Source organism: Anastrepha obliqua, chromosome 1 (assembly GCF_027943255.1).
Source record: "Anastrepha obliqua isolate idAnaObli1 chromosome 1, idAnaObli1_1.0, whole genome shotgun sequence".
In the NCBI taxonomy this organism is placed as follows: domain Eukaryota; kingdom Metazoa; phylum Arthropoda; class Insecta; order Diptera; family Tephritidae; genus Anastrepha; species Anastrepha obliqua.
In genome coordinates, this window is record NC_072892.1 from 127,800,531 (window position 1) to 127,816,424 (window position 15,894).

A 15,894-nucleotide genomic window follows, 5' to 3' on the forward strand; every position below is an offset into this window, starting at 1 on the left:
TGCGCTATGTCTATGTCGTCGTAAAGCTGATTCAGCTCATTGTTCCACCGCCTACGATACTTGCTGTCACCAAAGTACAAAGGTCCAGGTCAAAAATCTTTCGCGGAATATTTCTCTCAAACATTCCAATATCTCTTCGAATGAACAGGTGACTGCCTAGCGAAATTACGTGCTATTTTAATTTTATGGACCAGAACACTTTTGCAGACTCGCCAAAGCCCACATAAAGGAGGCTATCAGTACAGGAAAGACAAACTACTTTCACGTCTCTCAGTGGGGCGTAATTTATTCTCTCACTCCGGGAGAGCTTCAAATAGGATTCTAAATCTGGATAGAGAGAGCTTACGAACTCTCAGTGGATAGTAAATGAGGCATTTCAATCTTGGAAATCTTTTCAGGATATATTAGGAGATTTATGGGGGGTTAGACAAGACCAAGCACTCAGTCAGGGCGACCATTGTATCACACTAAACCCGGAATAGAGAGATAAGATAGATCGAGTATCCCAGATAAGCCAGTACATTCGAGATAGCATAGACTTCCGTTAAGAATACCGTAGCCATCTGTCCTGTAGCTTAGGAGTACTTAGTACTTCGTCTACGTACCATTCAGATCCGCTACCATCACTGATTTTGGATGCGTCGGTGTAGAAAGTGTGCTAAAATCCCGTTAAGAGGTTCTCTGGACTTTATCTATGATCTTTATCTGGGAATAAAACATTATACTTCCTACCAAAGTTAACGTAAGGCACCCGATTGCCCGCAGACATCGAGAACAGTGTGCACCACTCCGACAACTGGTGGCATATCTGACAGTGGGTACTATTCTCTTCGTTCCGCTAGACTCCGTTGATCTTGAGACTGTACGCCGCCTTCATCGCTTCCTGCCGCGTTTGCAGATTTAGAGCTTGTAAGTTGAGGATGGCATAAAGGGCATCATTGGATGCCGTACTCATAGCAATTGTGATATCCAAGTACACACTTAGCACACTGTAGCCTTAGTTAAGGGTTTTACTCTGAAACTAAACATAGTAGCCGTCCACCTGACTACAGAGACGTATGTAATAATGTACAACCAGTACACTACCGCCGGTCTTAGACCCCATGTTGCCAAATGTTTTCCTACACTATCAGAAGACTTTTAATATTCGAGAGACTTTCTGCTCGACGTGCGTCTTTCAGATCATCGTTCTATCTAGGACTACTCCTGAGTATTTGACCTTAGAAGACAGTTTCAGTGTTACTCCTTTCAAAGTGGGTGGGAACAGGGCTTCCATATTGCGTTTCCTAGTGAAAAGCACTGAGGCACTTTTTGTAGGATCCACCGAAAGACCAGGCAATTCGCACCAATACTCAACCTTATTTAGAGCTACCTGCATTTTATTGCATATAACTTTAAGTGATTTTCCTGAGATTAATACGCACACATCGTCTGTGTAGACTTGGACGCGTCCAATTTCCTGCAGATCATTAAGAAGGGAGTCCACAACACAGCATCAAAGTAGGGGAGAGAGTACACCGCCTTGTGAGCAACCCTTCTTAAAGTCAACCTTGACTCCTTTGTCGTTTCCTCCATCTGTGATAAGCAGTTTATTGGATAGCATAGATTGAATCCATCTGACAATGATTTTTTCTACTCCGTGCCTTCTCATAGAAGAGCACATAGAGTCAAATGTAGCAAACACTCTTTCAATGTCCACAAAAACACCAAGAGGGTACTATCGTGCTTCCAACCCTTTTTCGATTATACTAACACACTCGTGCCGATTCACAAGGTTTTCCACTTTGACATTGATAGGGTTGCGACTTTGAACCTTTGCCCTAATGTGATTCTCGATCATACTTTCCAGACTTTTAAGCATAAATTATGTCAGGCTCTTAAGGAATATATTTTCTTCGAATATGAAGCTGTTCCCAGAGGAAGACTCTAAGTCCATCAGTGATATGTAACAGAAAGATTGTAGAGGTCCTCAATCAGAATGAGACGTAATCATCACGAACCTCTAATTACAGACTTGCGGGTAAGCACAACATATCACATCACATCAGGGCTCTCAGTTCATTGGCAAGTAATGGCAAACCCTTGAGTATATTTCTGACTTGAAAGATATTTTCTTAAACAACCATCCGCCAGATCTCCACATGTGGAATAATATCAAGACACACGCACCACAAGTTCGAGAAAGAGATCGATTAAATAACCTGGAACGTAGGAAGTCGTGCTATTTAAATATATATCGAGGGTTTTTTTAGCTGACTGTTTAGTGTTCTAGTAAACTGTATTAACATTTCTATTCAATAAGGTTAGGCAAGTCATGATGAATCGTCTACCGCCAGAAAAATGTTTCCAAATTGGGAAAATTTACATAAAATAAATAAATTTGTTCGTGAAGTTCATAGAGTAGTGGCGGTATCATCGCTTCTTATTTCTTTCGAATGGTGGTGAATGGCGAGCGCTGTTGAGACATGCTAACTGAATTTTTGTTCCCAAAAATTAATTAACTAAATATCGACGACATTTTGTTCCAACAAGATGGCGCAAATTGCTTTATAGCGCACTGATTTATTGTAATATTTAAGACACCAGTGACGCCACACGGCCAGATTTATTACAAAAAATGGTAAAAAATTGGAGTGATCGAACAGACCATGCAACTGGTAGTCGCGGCATATGCTAGATGTCATATTCAAGAAATAAATCTCATGAAATGATCTACCAGACTATAATAAAAAAATGCATTACAACAATATTTCTGTTTCGTATTACTATTTAAAGTTTTAAACCTCTTAAAAATATACCTGATATATATATAAATTGATTGTTTCTAATATTCTCGCTTTTAAGTGGGTATCGGGTAATTACTCTGTTATTGGTAACTAAAGTGGTAACTACTTTATTGGCACATTGATGATTGATGATTTTGTTACCGATAAGGATACAAATACAAGATGAAGTCCCAAATATACAAGACTGGCGTCACAAAAATGTTTTTGTTGGCGCCATCCTTTTAAGGAGTTATTGCGTTGGAAAATACATCCCTAGCTGACTTCCAGTGAAAGCTTGGGGGCATTCGGTTTAGCGAAAGCGAAGTTATTGGGTCTAAAGTGTCAGTCTGTTTGTGTCATCGGTACAAAAATGAGTTTCGAACAAAGAGTTAATATCAAATTTTGTTTTAAAATATTATACATTAAACGTTCAATGAAAGACTTGAATTGATGGAAAAAGCTTATCGCGATGATTGTCTATCACGTACCAGAGTTCATGAGTGGTTTACACGTTTCAGCGATGGTTGTGAGGACATAAATGACAATGAATATACGGACCGCCAAAAATCAGTAATCACCGAAAACTCCATCGAAATTGTTCGTAAATTTATCAAAAAAGAACCGAAATCATCATTAAAACTCATGGAATTGGAGTTGAATATCTCCAAAACATCGTTTTATCGCATTTTAACTGATCATTTGGGCTTACGGAAAGTCTATGCACGTTTCATTTCGCACAAGTCAACTAAAGACCAAAAATTGCTCAGAATTCAACATTCGAAAGACCTCATTAAAGCGGCGAAAGAACTTCCTCTACAACATTGTAACTGGTGATGAAACCGGGTGTTTCCAACACGAACCTAAAACTAAGCGTCAAAGTGCTGAATGGAACGCCTCAGACGAGCCATCAGCCAAAAAATCGCGATTGGGGGGTCAAAAATGAAGACGACGCTCATTTGTTTTTACGATTCCAAGGGAATTGTCCACAAGGAGTTCATGCCAATGGACCAAGGAAGAAAAACGTTTTGCGTCCGTGGAGGCTTATATCAACAGCCTGAAGGATATTCCAGTCAATGATCTGAAATACTCTTTGAAAAATCTTTTAGATCACGCAAAGCAGCGCAACCAGGCCAGAAGGGTTTATTTTGAAAAAAATAGGCTCGAAGTTATCAGAACAAAGCTCCTGTCATTTAGTTTTTAGTTCAGACTTCATGGACTTCTTTGGACTTCACCTTGTATGTTTTCCAAAAAATGTGATAACTTGAAAATAAAAATATAAAAAATGTCATTTACTTAATAGCTTCCCACCCTTTCCTTCACTTCATAAGCTACTGCGAATGTGCCTGCACAAATATTCCCACTCGCAGTTCAACATACTTGCAGACTTTCCAAAGTTCTGGTTTGTTTCGATTAATCACAAACAGTCAAACTCAATTAAAGGTTCGTTCTTAAAAATTTTCAATGGGAATAGGGTCTTCTCTACACATTTTTCTTAACCCTTAAAAGCTCGGAAAATAAAGGGTGTGCATAAATGCCACAAAAGCCCAGACACCCCTTACAATTATCAGCCATACAATAGCAGAGGCTACCTGAAGTAGATATGACAGCCAATTCAAGCGAATAGCGGGCAATGAACAAATTTCCTTTTATTTTGTAAAATATTACATCTTTCTTTAATTTGAAAGCGTATATGGCCTATCGTGCGCAATGTGGGAATGGAAAGCAGAGCAATTGTTACAGCGGACCTGCTGTTGTAGCTATAAATCTGCGAATATACAAGACACACACATTTGAGCCCATGCAATCATTCACTCATTCATATGTGCCACCCGCACATATGCGCCGGCAAGGGGGCGTGAGTAAAAATTGATGTGGCATGTAAAATTTTTATGCACCCTTCAAAAGGAATCGCACGCAGGCGTGCTCTGACAGTTATACCAGTATTGGACAGGCACTTGAAATGACGGACCAGCAGCAGTAAATGCTAGTCGAGTGAGGGCCAGCTAAAGCAGGTTGGATTGGGAGCGTTGAAATTGGCGCATTTTTTCACACTCACACATATACACATACACACATGCGCACATATAAAAATCGAAACGACGTAAAGCTATTTGGAGCTGCGGCGCTTTAGTGACCTTGTTTCCACTTACTTACACTCAAACATGCAAGCCCTTCATATACATGTACATGTATGTGTGCGTGTGTAGGTATATTTACATATTTATATGATGCTTGTCTCTTTTGTTGCTACTGGCACCAACATCACCCGCAACAGTTCAACGAATATGACCCAGCTGCTGCTGCTGCTGCTACTGGTTGTTATGTTGAATAGCGATGCCTTTTTTTATTGGTATTATTGGATGTCAGGAATGTGTGAAAAATTACGTACAAAATAAATGCGCGCAAATGAAAAATGTATAAAATATTTAAATAAACACTTCATAAGATATTTGCTTCGTTGGAGGTGTGGGAAAGGCGGGGCACCTTAACACACATGGGAATATGGCAAAGTAAATATTTACGAGTGTGGTGAGTGGGAAAAGGCATGATGGAGAATAAAAAAATGTTAAATATAAATTGCTAAATGTGTGGTTAACAGACAAAAACCATTTCGCATTCATATTTCGCTACTAGAGCAGGATTGTTGGCAGCAAGATAAGATAGGGTGAGAAGATGGCAATGAGGTATCATGTGCGTCGACCGGTGGCTCACATAAATATTTAACAACGTAAGTGTTACATTCCTCCACTCATATATTCACACATTCACACATACATACAGACATGCAAACACACATTCACACATACAGATATAAATGTGAAGAAATCTGTTAAAATCTTTGTGGGTCGTTAGTGTACCAAAATACATACGAGGACGTACTTTTCAAAATTTTGGTGGCAATAATAACTGTATGAGGTGTATTCTACGCTACCAAATTCTCAAGAAAGATTTAATAAATTTTAAAACCTTTAAAAGTTGCTTCTATTATATAAGGTGTGATCAATTTAGAGGTATCGGATTTAAATTGAAATAAAACAACGAAAACTCAAATTGCTTGGACGGTCTTTATTATTTTTGTGTCGACCCATTTATGACATTTATTTTTTAAACTTAATTCCTTTAAAATTTTGGCCGCAACTGCACCGTAATTCGGCCATCCGTAAAAATCAAATTTGAATTACTCGTTGTAGGACTTCGGTCGGTATCGGGGGAATAACTATAGTAATGTTGGCTTCTAATTACTCAATCGAAGCTGGTTTACCCACAGAGCGTACCCCCACAAATAAACGTCGAAAATGTGATATGTGGTGGTCAATCCGCTAGTCCGAGATGAGCGATGACCTGCTCACCGAAACCACGACGCAGTTAATCCATTGTTTCACGGGCTGTATGGCAAGTAGCGCCGTCTTGTTAGAACCAAATATTGTGAAGGTCACGAACTTCAATTTTCGGTATCAAAAAGTCGTTTATTATGGCACAATATAGTCTGCCACTCACTGTTATATTGGCGCCAGCCTCATCCTTGAAGAAAGATGGGCCAATGATTCCTCCAGTCCATAGGCCGGAACAAAAGGTTATTTTCAATGGATGTAATGGCTAATCTTGAATAGCTTCGAGTTGTACTCTAGCCCAAATATTAAGACAAAAATAGGTCTCATCGATGAACAAAATTCAGGTTCCGAAATGCGAATCTTCAGTGAGTTTTTGAAGAGCCCAACGACTGAAATTATAACGCTTTGAAAGATCAACCTGCTTCAGGTCTTAGACTAGCTGTATTTGATATACTCTCAAACCAAGATCTTCGCGTAAGTCTCCTAAGTAGCACCATAAGGTAGGCCATGCTGTTGAGATCGGCGCCGATCGATTGTTCCGGGTCTTTGGGAAAAATCTCCTTTACAGCCGAAATATTCTCTTCTCTTCAGGTTGTACGTTGTCTAATCGGTCGAGTATCATCGAATAATGTAGACCTATTCTTAATTTGCCGATGGATTGCCGAATTGTGCGTTCGGTAGGATGGTTATTTGCGCCATAAGTTGGCCTGGACGTGTCATGAACACTTTTCACTGAGCGTGGATTTTCGTAATACAATTGCACGATTTGTAAACGTTGTTGAGGTGCAAGTCTTTCCATGATGAAATGCCAACGAATACTAAAAAAAAATTATTTATTTAGTTTGATAGTAGTCATGCGTGATCTGTAAAAAACCCAAAACCTATCCAATGTGCTTCATCGAGCCTTATACGAGAGCCCTAACAAAAGTGCGGTAAGTTGCATGGAAAAACAAACAAAAATACTTTTTATTTGATATTTGAAAACGTCATTATATCTGTCTACATCATCCCTACTATTTATTTACTTATTTAGACTTAAAGTGTAAATTTGTCAAGCTAATTGTCATATAAAGCAATAACATCGAGGACTTGGCCTGAAAGTGCATGTCCTTGTCCCTATCACGCCCTCGAAGACTTCACAGGTAGCGATCACCAAATTATTTCTTTCAGAGTTAGTAATTGTTAACCGCAGAGTGCTAATAGTAACCGGTGATGCATATTTTCACGGAGACACAACCTTTAAAAGCGCCACAGAAGTGGTGAGATCAGAAATGCTTCGCATTAAGCAAATTTGTAATAAAGCGAAACCGACTCTGAGAAAGAAAAATCATAAAAACTCTCTTTATTAGTGGAGGGAGGAAATAGCTGAACAGAGACGTGACTGTCTTCGCTTTAGACGGATATACACCAGAGTCAGGTGAACCGAGCAAGCCACTGTGGACGCAGAGGCAAATAAAAGTGGCTAAATGCAACGAAGGACCGCTATTGCAAAAAGCAAGAAAGAAAAATGGGAGGAACTCTGGGAGGGACACCTCTAAAGAGGGACACCTCGGGACTTGTGTACAAGATTGTGATGAAGAAATTGGGAACAATTACACCTACACCAGGACTAAGCATGAGCGCAATGGATTACATCGTAAAAGAAATCTTTCCAAGTCACGAAATCAGAGTGCACATTGAGTGTCAAATAAATGTGATAAAAGAGACTGCACCAGCTGTGATGATGCCTTAGGCATTTGAGACCCTCTCATTCGTAAAAAAAAGTCGGTAGTATTAAATGAATATGTTGTCCAGACAATTGGCGGCCCGCAATTACAATACTCTAGTCTCCTTTTCAATGAGCTGAAATCTTTATTGAAGCGCCTATGTGCTCTTGAACCACCTGAAAAGTAATGGGAGAGAAATAACATTAGCTGTGACACTTGTACAGGATCCGGCAATCGAAGTGTAAGGCCATAAATTAAAAAGGCCAAAATTCAAAAGTCCATAAATTCAGTTTGAAAAATTACGCTTATTCAATTGAAAGTAAAAAATGTGTAAAAATAATACAAAATTAAGAGTCAATATACTTTTGCTCTATACGACCACCTTTTGCCTTGACTATAGCCTTGACTCAAGCGGCCTCGATAGTCTAGCCTAAGTGCACTAGCCTGCCATCCCAGGGGTAGTGGGTTCGAATCCCATGTGAAGCACAGTCCTCGAACTTTTACAAACGTACCTACTTTCCTAGTTTTTCATAATAAAAAAACAATAATAATAATTTCATTCCTCAACCCCAACAACCTTATCTTTCCAATCCTTACTCCCGCACAAAATTCAGCATTATTTACATTGTGGCTGCTAAAACAAGCAAAAAAGAAAAGAAAAAGAGTGGCCCCAGCAAGAGGAAGCGGTGAATCGCGGTAATAGCGCAAACACACTAAATTTAGCGGAGACCTCAACCATCTGTGTGATCCTTCTGCGAGAAAAATGTGACACACAGATGGCGCTCAAAAGCAATAAGAAGGCTTTGTTACTAAGCAACGACAGGTGGGCATTCCTACTACTTAGGACTGGTAGCGGCAGGCTAATCACCTACCCTGTCAGAAAGCAAAAGAAAAATAACAGAATAAAGAAACCAACGCAAGACTGAGTCTTGTCGAGGCCCTATGCTTCCGAGTGGAGTGAACAAGGAAACAAAAATTGCCTTGATATGGTCTAGAAACGAATCTCAAGCTGCCCGAATGTGACTTGCAGGTATTTTAGCCCACTCGCGCACAATGGATTTTTTCAGCGCTTCGAGACTCGGGAATCTTTTAGTTCGCACCTGCCTCTACAAAATGGCTTAAGGAGAATAACCCATCAGATGGTGAATTTAAGAACCATTCTGTGGGCATTATGAAGTTCGCAATGATGTTTTTTATTCTTAGTTTACTCGAGCTTTGTGCGACGGTGCTAAGTCCTTTTGAAACGTCAATGGTTTGCCACCGAAATACTTGCCTGCCCACGCACGGCTTCAACCTCCAGAATACTTTCCCCATAATATTTCTCATTTAGCTTGACGCCAGGCTCGCTGAAAACGATTGGAGAGCGTCCATCTGCGGTTACAGTAGCCCAGACCATTACCAATGGCAGGTGCGGCCTCCTGGTGGCCAATCGATGACTCAAATTCCCGTATGATCGGTCGGTCAAATAAACCCTATCGTTTTGGAAGTTTACGAATTACTCAATTTCAAGAATTTTCCCGTTAGAAAATTGTTCGGAAATTAACCGCTTTCTGCCAAGCGAAGCAACTCCTTCGCTCTCCCAAGTCTGACTCGTTGCTGCTTTGATGTGAGATCATGCACACTTTGGATCTTGTAAGGCTTGACTTTGAGATCATTTTTCAATAGGCGGCGGGTGCAAGGGTCAGATATTTTCAGTTCTTTCGCCATTTGATTGGCACTTCGTCGGGAATTTCGCTCAAGTCGCCTCTTCACTTTTTGAACCATTTCACGTGTCGTTGCTGTCTTTTGATGACCACCTCCATGACGTTTCACGATGCTACCAGTATCATTGTAACGAGTAATGGTGCGATAATCAGAAACTTTATTTACTTTAAGTTGCTCGAGCTCAAAAACAATCGCTGGTTGTGATTTTCCAGCCAAATAGAATGCAATCGCACTATTACGTTTGAAATCTATTACTGATTTTCTTTTTCGTGTTTACTGTCGGCAAAATGCTTCCACGCACTTCTTAACAATACTCTGAACTGTCATTTAGCCAACTACCAGACAGATGATCCCTGTGTATCAGCTGCGCGAGCGCTCTGAGGTTGTTTATACTTCGAGTGTTAGACCCTGTACTTTGCGAATGTAGGAGGAATAAGAAAATAGCAGAATGTGATGGATTGTCATTACATTGTTCTATAGGGTGGGCCATGTAAAATTTGGCTATAAAAAAAAAACTTATCAATATTTCTTCAAATTTTTGGTATTTTGAAGATTGAACATTGTTATTTATGAATGAAAAATAATATCGTTCAAATGACTACCACGACTGTCTTTACAGTAGGCCATTCGATCAACCCAATTTTTAAGCACATTTTCCATTGTTTGGGCTCCAATTTCATGAATGCCAACTTCGATTTCGTGTTTTAAAGCATCAATCGTCTCTGGATGGTTCGCATAGCATTTGTTCTTAACGGCTCCCCACAAAAAATAGTCCAACGGAATTAAATCACAGCTCCCAGGCGGCCAAATGATATCGGAATTCAAGTTGCCATCCTCTTCAATTTTTGGAAACGACTCGTTGAGCATGTCACGGTAACGCTCGCCATTTACTGCAACCGCGGCTCCTCGCTCATTTTCGAAAAAAAAATGGCCCGATGATGCCGCCAGACCAAAAACCGCACCAAACAGTGACTCGTTGTGGATGCATTTGCTTCTCTACAGTAGCGTGTGGATTTTCTGAGCCCCAAATCCGACAATTTTGCTTATTGACGTAGCCACCGATGTGAAAATGAGCTTCATCAGAAAAGAAGAAGAAGACTCACTACTTTGGAAATAGGTTTTCAATATTTCCCAATTTTGTTGAAGCGTAAAGCGTCCCATTTCGTAAATGTCAAACCTTTAAGTAAATTATGAACACATTTGACAAGTCATTTGTGTTACCATTCTCAAAAAAATAGGTGGTTCAAAAAGCAAACGCTATAGGGCCCACCCTGTTTTGTCTACCTTACTTTCAAATAGTTTCTCTTCACTAAATTCATCTATGTTATTTATAATTTCCAATGGTTTCAAATGTCTTGATGTTTCGGCATTTTTGGGATAAGTACTATTAGTAAAATGATGAAATAAGAATTCTCGATTCGCAAAGAAACACTTCGACTTGAAATTTTTAATGCAATACTCGCATGGAGTAGCGTGAAATTGGCTATTCATCAGTCAATCCAAAAAACATCCTATAAAGTCGTTTAGCACCAGAAGAAGTGCAAATCAAGGTACAGAATATTTGCATAGGTCAAATGACCCTCTTGCGGTGCTTAGGGCAGATTACATACATATCTGTTTCAGCTAAAAAATTAACGAGAGAGGAGGGAAGGATTACATTTGATGTATTTTTTAATAAGAGCCGTAAAGGCAAATGGCGATTTGATAGTCTTATTTTCAAGAAAGTTTAAAATGGGCCATTTCACCTGTCATGGTAGGTTTCGTGTTAAAGAAATAGAAAATTGCCTTCTAAGTAGAATAATTTGTGCTTAGCAAGTAGAAAGTGCCAAGTCAAAACGCTTTATTTCATCAAGAATCCATTCCTGTAGGTACATAAACATTTTTTCAGCTCTCTACATTCACTGTTAGAAGAATAATTCCAACTAATACTTTAATATTATCTTCACGTCTGTTAGAATAAGAAATTTACACACTCTAATCCTTTCAACACAGTAAATAACTGTAATTTATGTGCTCATAGAGAGTTGCGAAGTCTGTTGGTTTTTATGCCACCGTAGATAACTACGAATACCCGCAAACGTAAAAATGTTTACTGAAAACGAAACTGTACATAGAACTTTTTATCTAGGAGTCAACGGATGAGTGCCGCTTGGAAGAAATCAAGTGTGGGAAAGTATGCACAATCTTCCTTGTATGTGTAATCTTCATTGTGGATGCTTGGGTATGCATATAAGTATGTATGTATGTGTGGAATTTTAATTCTACATGGATTACCCAGAAAGTATGTAAGAGTATGTTTACACGCGTATATAAGTATTCAAAATGATGAGCTGTTACACATGTCCATGTATGTGTCTAAGAGTTACTTAAAATATGCTTGGGTATGTCCATATGCTTGCATGTGCAAGTATACAGAATAATTTTAAACACTCTCGACTCTTGAGTCCGTAGGTGAGTGTCTGTAGTGGCAGAAAGTCGATAAGCCCAACAAAGAACGTCGGTGTCTGGGCGAGAAAAGTGAGTGACAAAAGTTATGACAATAGCAAATGATGGTGGTGATGAGATGAAAATACGCCAACAACAACAACCACAGTACGGCTAATAACATACTGGCCAACGATAGAGCCGGAGAGTTGTAACGTAAGAATTTCTGCGTTCACTAAACTTTCCCACTCGAGGGTGCATCCAGTTGAAAATTATACAGGGTGACCCAAGTGTATTGTATGTAATATGTAGACGTTTATTTGCATCGCATATAGTAAATTTGGGGCTGCAATTTTGGCCAGTTTCACTTACCAGACTCGGGCAGAAATTCACATAAAAAGAATTATAATAAAAAACTAAAAAAAAGAAAAAAAAAAATACAAACTAACTAGAACGTAGCACTAAAGCGCCGTTTCGATAATTCTTCGAGATCTCTAATGCGCAAATAACTACAGCTAGCCAGAGCTGTTCATGTAATAGAGTAGATTGATGGCATGCAGGTTCACGTACTGCCCCAGGCTGTGAAAGAAAGGAGCAGCCAGTAACGTCAATCGTCTAGCTGCCAAATCAAAATTGAAAGTTCCCTACAGCTTCTAGTGCTATGACTTGCGCTAAGACATTGCTGATCCATAAACTCTTCTTGATGTTCTTCGGTGTTGGTTCACCTTTAGGTGTTCACTGTTTCTGAGTGCTCCTTGAGCTCTGGTGCGCTGGGATGAATTCATGTTTCGTCTATGGCTACGAAAGGCGCAGAAACTTGCTCAGATTGGAACTGCACATCAGAGAACTCTGAGTGGGAGAACAAAACTTACGGGTAACCTTTTCACATTCAAAACTTATAAAAAAATTTAATTCACTTCTGCGTATGATAGGCCTCTTCAAGAGCCCTCATCTTTACTTCACGTGTGTCTAATATCATATCCTCTATTTTATTGACAATTTCTGAAGTAGTGACTTCAACTGGACATTCGGAAGCTCCGTAAGCGATGCTATCGAGTCTCCATTATACTTATCAGACTTTTGTGTGGTTGCATGAGGGTTTTTTTCGTGCAAAAGAAATAAGTTTTAATGAGCACACAAAATGCACTTTCTTTTAGTTTTTGCGAAAATTGTCGCAAACTTCTCTTTAAAATTGCTACTACAACAAACACAGATCAGTAGGAAATTTCAGGTACGTTCTCTTGGCATATGCTTCCTAGTAAGCTTACATACATGAGTGAACTGAATGCAAAGGTGTACCCAATATTAGACCTTTAACCGGCTCTCAGCGATTTTGATGCATTTCCGGACGCTATCTCGGTCATTACAGTTGTTTGTTTACGAAAAAAGTGAGACTGTGTTACCAATATATAAAAACAAAATACCAGTCTAACGGTTAGACGCGATAAAAGTGAAACCTTCCGTAAAACAAACTAAGAGAGAATGAGACGAAAGCTGCATTAGGAGCGGGATAATTATAGGTCCATTATAATATTGCTATAAAGTTAATATTTTATTTTCTTCATTTTATTATTATTCATCCTCAATGTTTTCAATTTCAACAAATGATACGAGTGCTTTGGTTTCGATGTTGTCAACATATCTTTGAAATACCGCGCCAATTGTTGTTTTTGTTTAGTTTTATTTTCTTTTTGTTTTTTTTTTTTCTGTCGATATTCACGACACTTTTCTGCATTATTTTTCGGCATAATTGCGGTAAATATTTAAAAATGAAAATATTTACGAATATAAGAATACGGACGCAATACAGCACACGCGGTTGATATAATATTATGAGCGTCGTAACGCGTATATACACAGACGTACTAACATACACACAAGCATTCGTAGGGCGCTTGGTCTAAGCAAGTATTAGGTAGTGTAGTATAGGTATACTTATTGCCTTCTCGCTCACCGTGGCTCCGTAATACGCAGGCGCGCACACATACGTACTAGCATACATACAAACATATATAAGTATGACGCTTGAACTAAACACCGAAGCAAGTAATAGGCAGTGTAGTATACATACTACAATACTCACTACACTAGCGTGGCTCAACAGTACGCAGGCACACACATATACGTATATCAACTTATAACGCTTCGTAGTGTCGCTTTTTCGTTTCATCGAGTCTCAAATCACTCACAACGATTCTAAAGAAGTTTTCACTTCAAAATAAAAAATAAAAACTATATGTATATTAAAAAAACAGAAACTTGGCTAACTAGTTTAAGCAATCGAAGTAAAATTATTGATCTTGGTGTTCTCTTTTCAAAGACATTTAAATAACACCATTTGAAAGTCTTTTTGCGTACTTGCGGTTATTCGTCGTTTTGCTCGAACTTTGTTGGAATACGCCGTCTTTATTCGGAGACCATATTATGCTTGTCATATTAGTAGGCTTGAAAGTGTCCAGAAAGCTTTTGTGCCTTATGCTTTGCGTTCTTTAAATTTCCCTGTTCCATCCTATAAAAGTCGGCGCTTGCTCATTAATCTAAAATCACTAGATATTAGAAGGACTATTCTCTCCATTACTTTCCTTTTCAATTTGATAAGTGGAATCACGATTTTTTCTGGTAAGGGATGGCAAGAACTAATTATGCTTCCAATGCTCCGATTTTTAGAACTCTGGGTGATTTTAATTCGCTTTCAAATCATACTGGCCAGGATTTGCTTCTGCAAAGAACCACTTCACATTGGTACTAAATGAATTGTTGAACTAAATTCTTAGTATTGTCTAATAATCTTCCTCTGTAAATTATAAGAAATGTTATCTTTTTCTTTCACTAATTACAATTGAAACTATTTAGTTAATTATAATTTTAATTTTACTTTGATTCATTTATTTAACATTCGTCTGTTTTCATAGTCTGTAAGAAATACTGTATTTTAATAATTGAATAAATAAAAAAAAATTGCGTAGCACTTTTTTCTGCTGACGGTATTGGTTGATTTCTGCCATATAAAAAAATGTAGATTAGGCGGCAGTCTGATTTCTGAACTACTTGAAACTTATACATTTTGTATCCCAAAATTTAATGGGCTATTAAACTTCATACCTGAAATTTTTCTTAAAATTCTGAGTAAAATCTTTGAAATTTTGCCGTTTTTCCATTTGCCGAATTTTTACAAACTTTATATTTTTTTTGTATTCATTTTTATTGTAACTAGTTAACAAAAATAAACTAATGAACAATTTTCTTCGGTTTTTGTATAATACAATTAATATGATGGTGCTTTGCACAAAACTCGCAAAGGAGTTGATTACTGCACGAGGTGGTGCGGCTTTTTGCGTTTCAACCTTACAAACCATTTATGTTGGTCAGTGAGGGCTGAGGCTTCGCTGTTGACATGATGAGATAGCCTATTTATATGAGATAGGGCATTTTTTTTAATTTCGACGGCGACTGGTTCTATGCCGAGATCGCGTTCGAGATCGCTGATGCGTACATACCAGGGCGCATTAGTAGCGCATCGCAAAATTTAATTCTGGAACCTTTGGATTTGAAGTATGTTGCTGGAGCTTGAGCAACCCCATAGTTGTATGCCATACGTCCAAATTGGTTTTAGTATTTGCTTGTAGAGAAGTACTTTATTGTACATGGATAAAGCAGATCTTTTACCCATAAGCCAATACATGTTTCTGAATTTAATATCGAGTTCTTTTCTTTTCTTCTTTACGTGAGAACTCCATCTCAATTTAGTGTCAAGAGTCATACCCAGGTATTTAGCCGTGTTATGATACGGGACTTGCACTCCATTTATATAGAGCGGAAGATATCTTATTTTATTGTACGTAAAATCAATATGAACGGATTTGGTTTCATTTAGTTTTATATGCCAAGTAACTGTCCACTTATATATTCTGCTTAAATGTTTTTGTAGATTTGCAATTGACTCAATTTGTGTATTTCCAACTG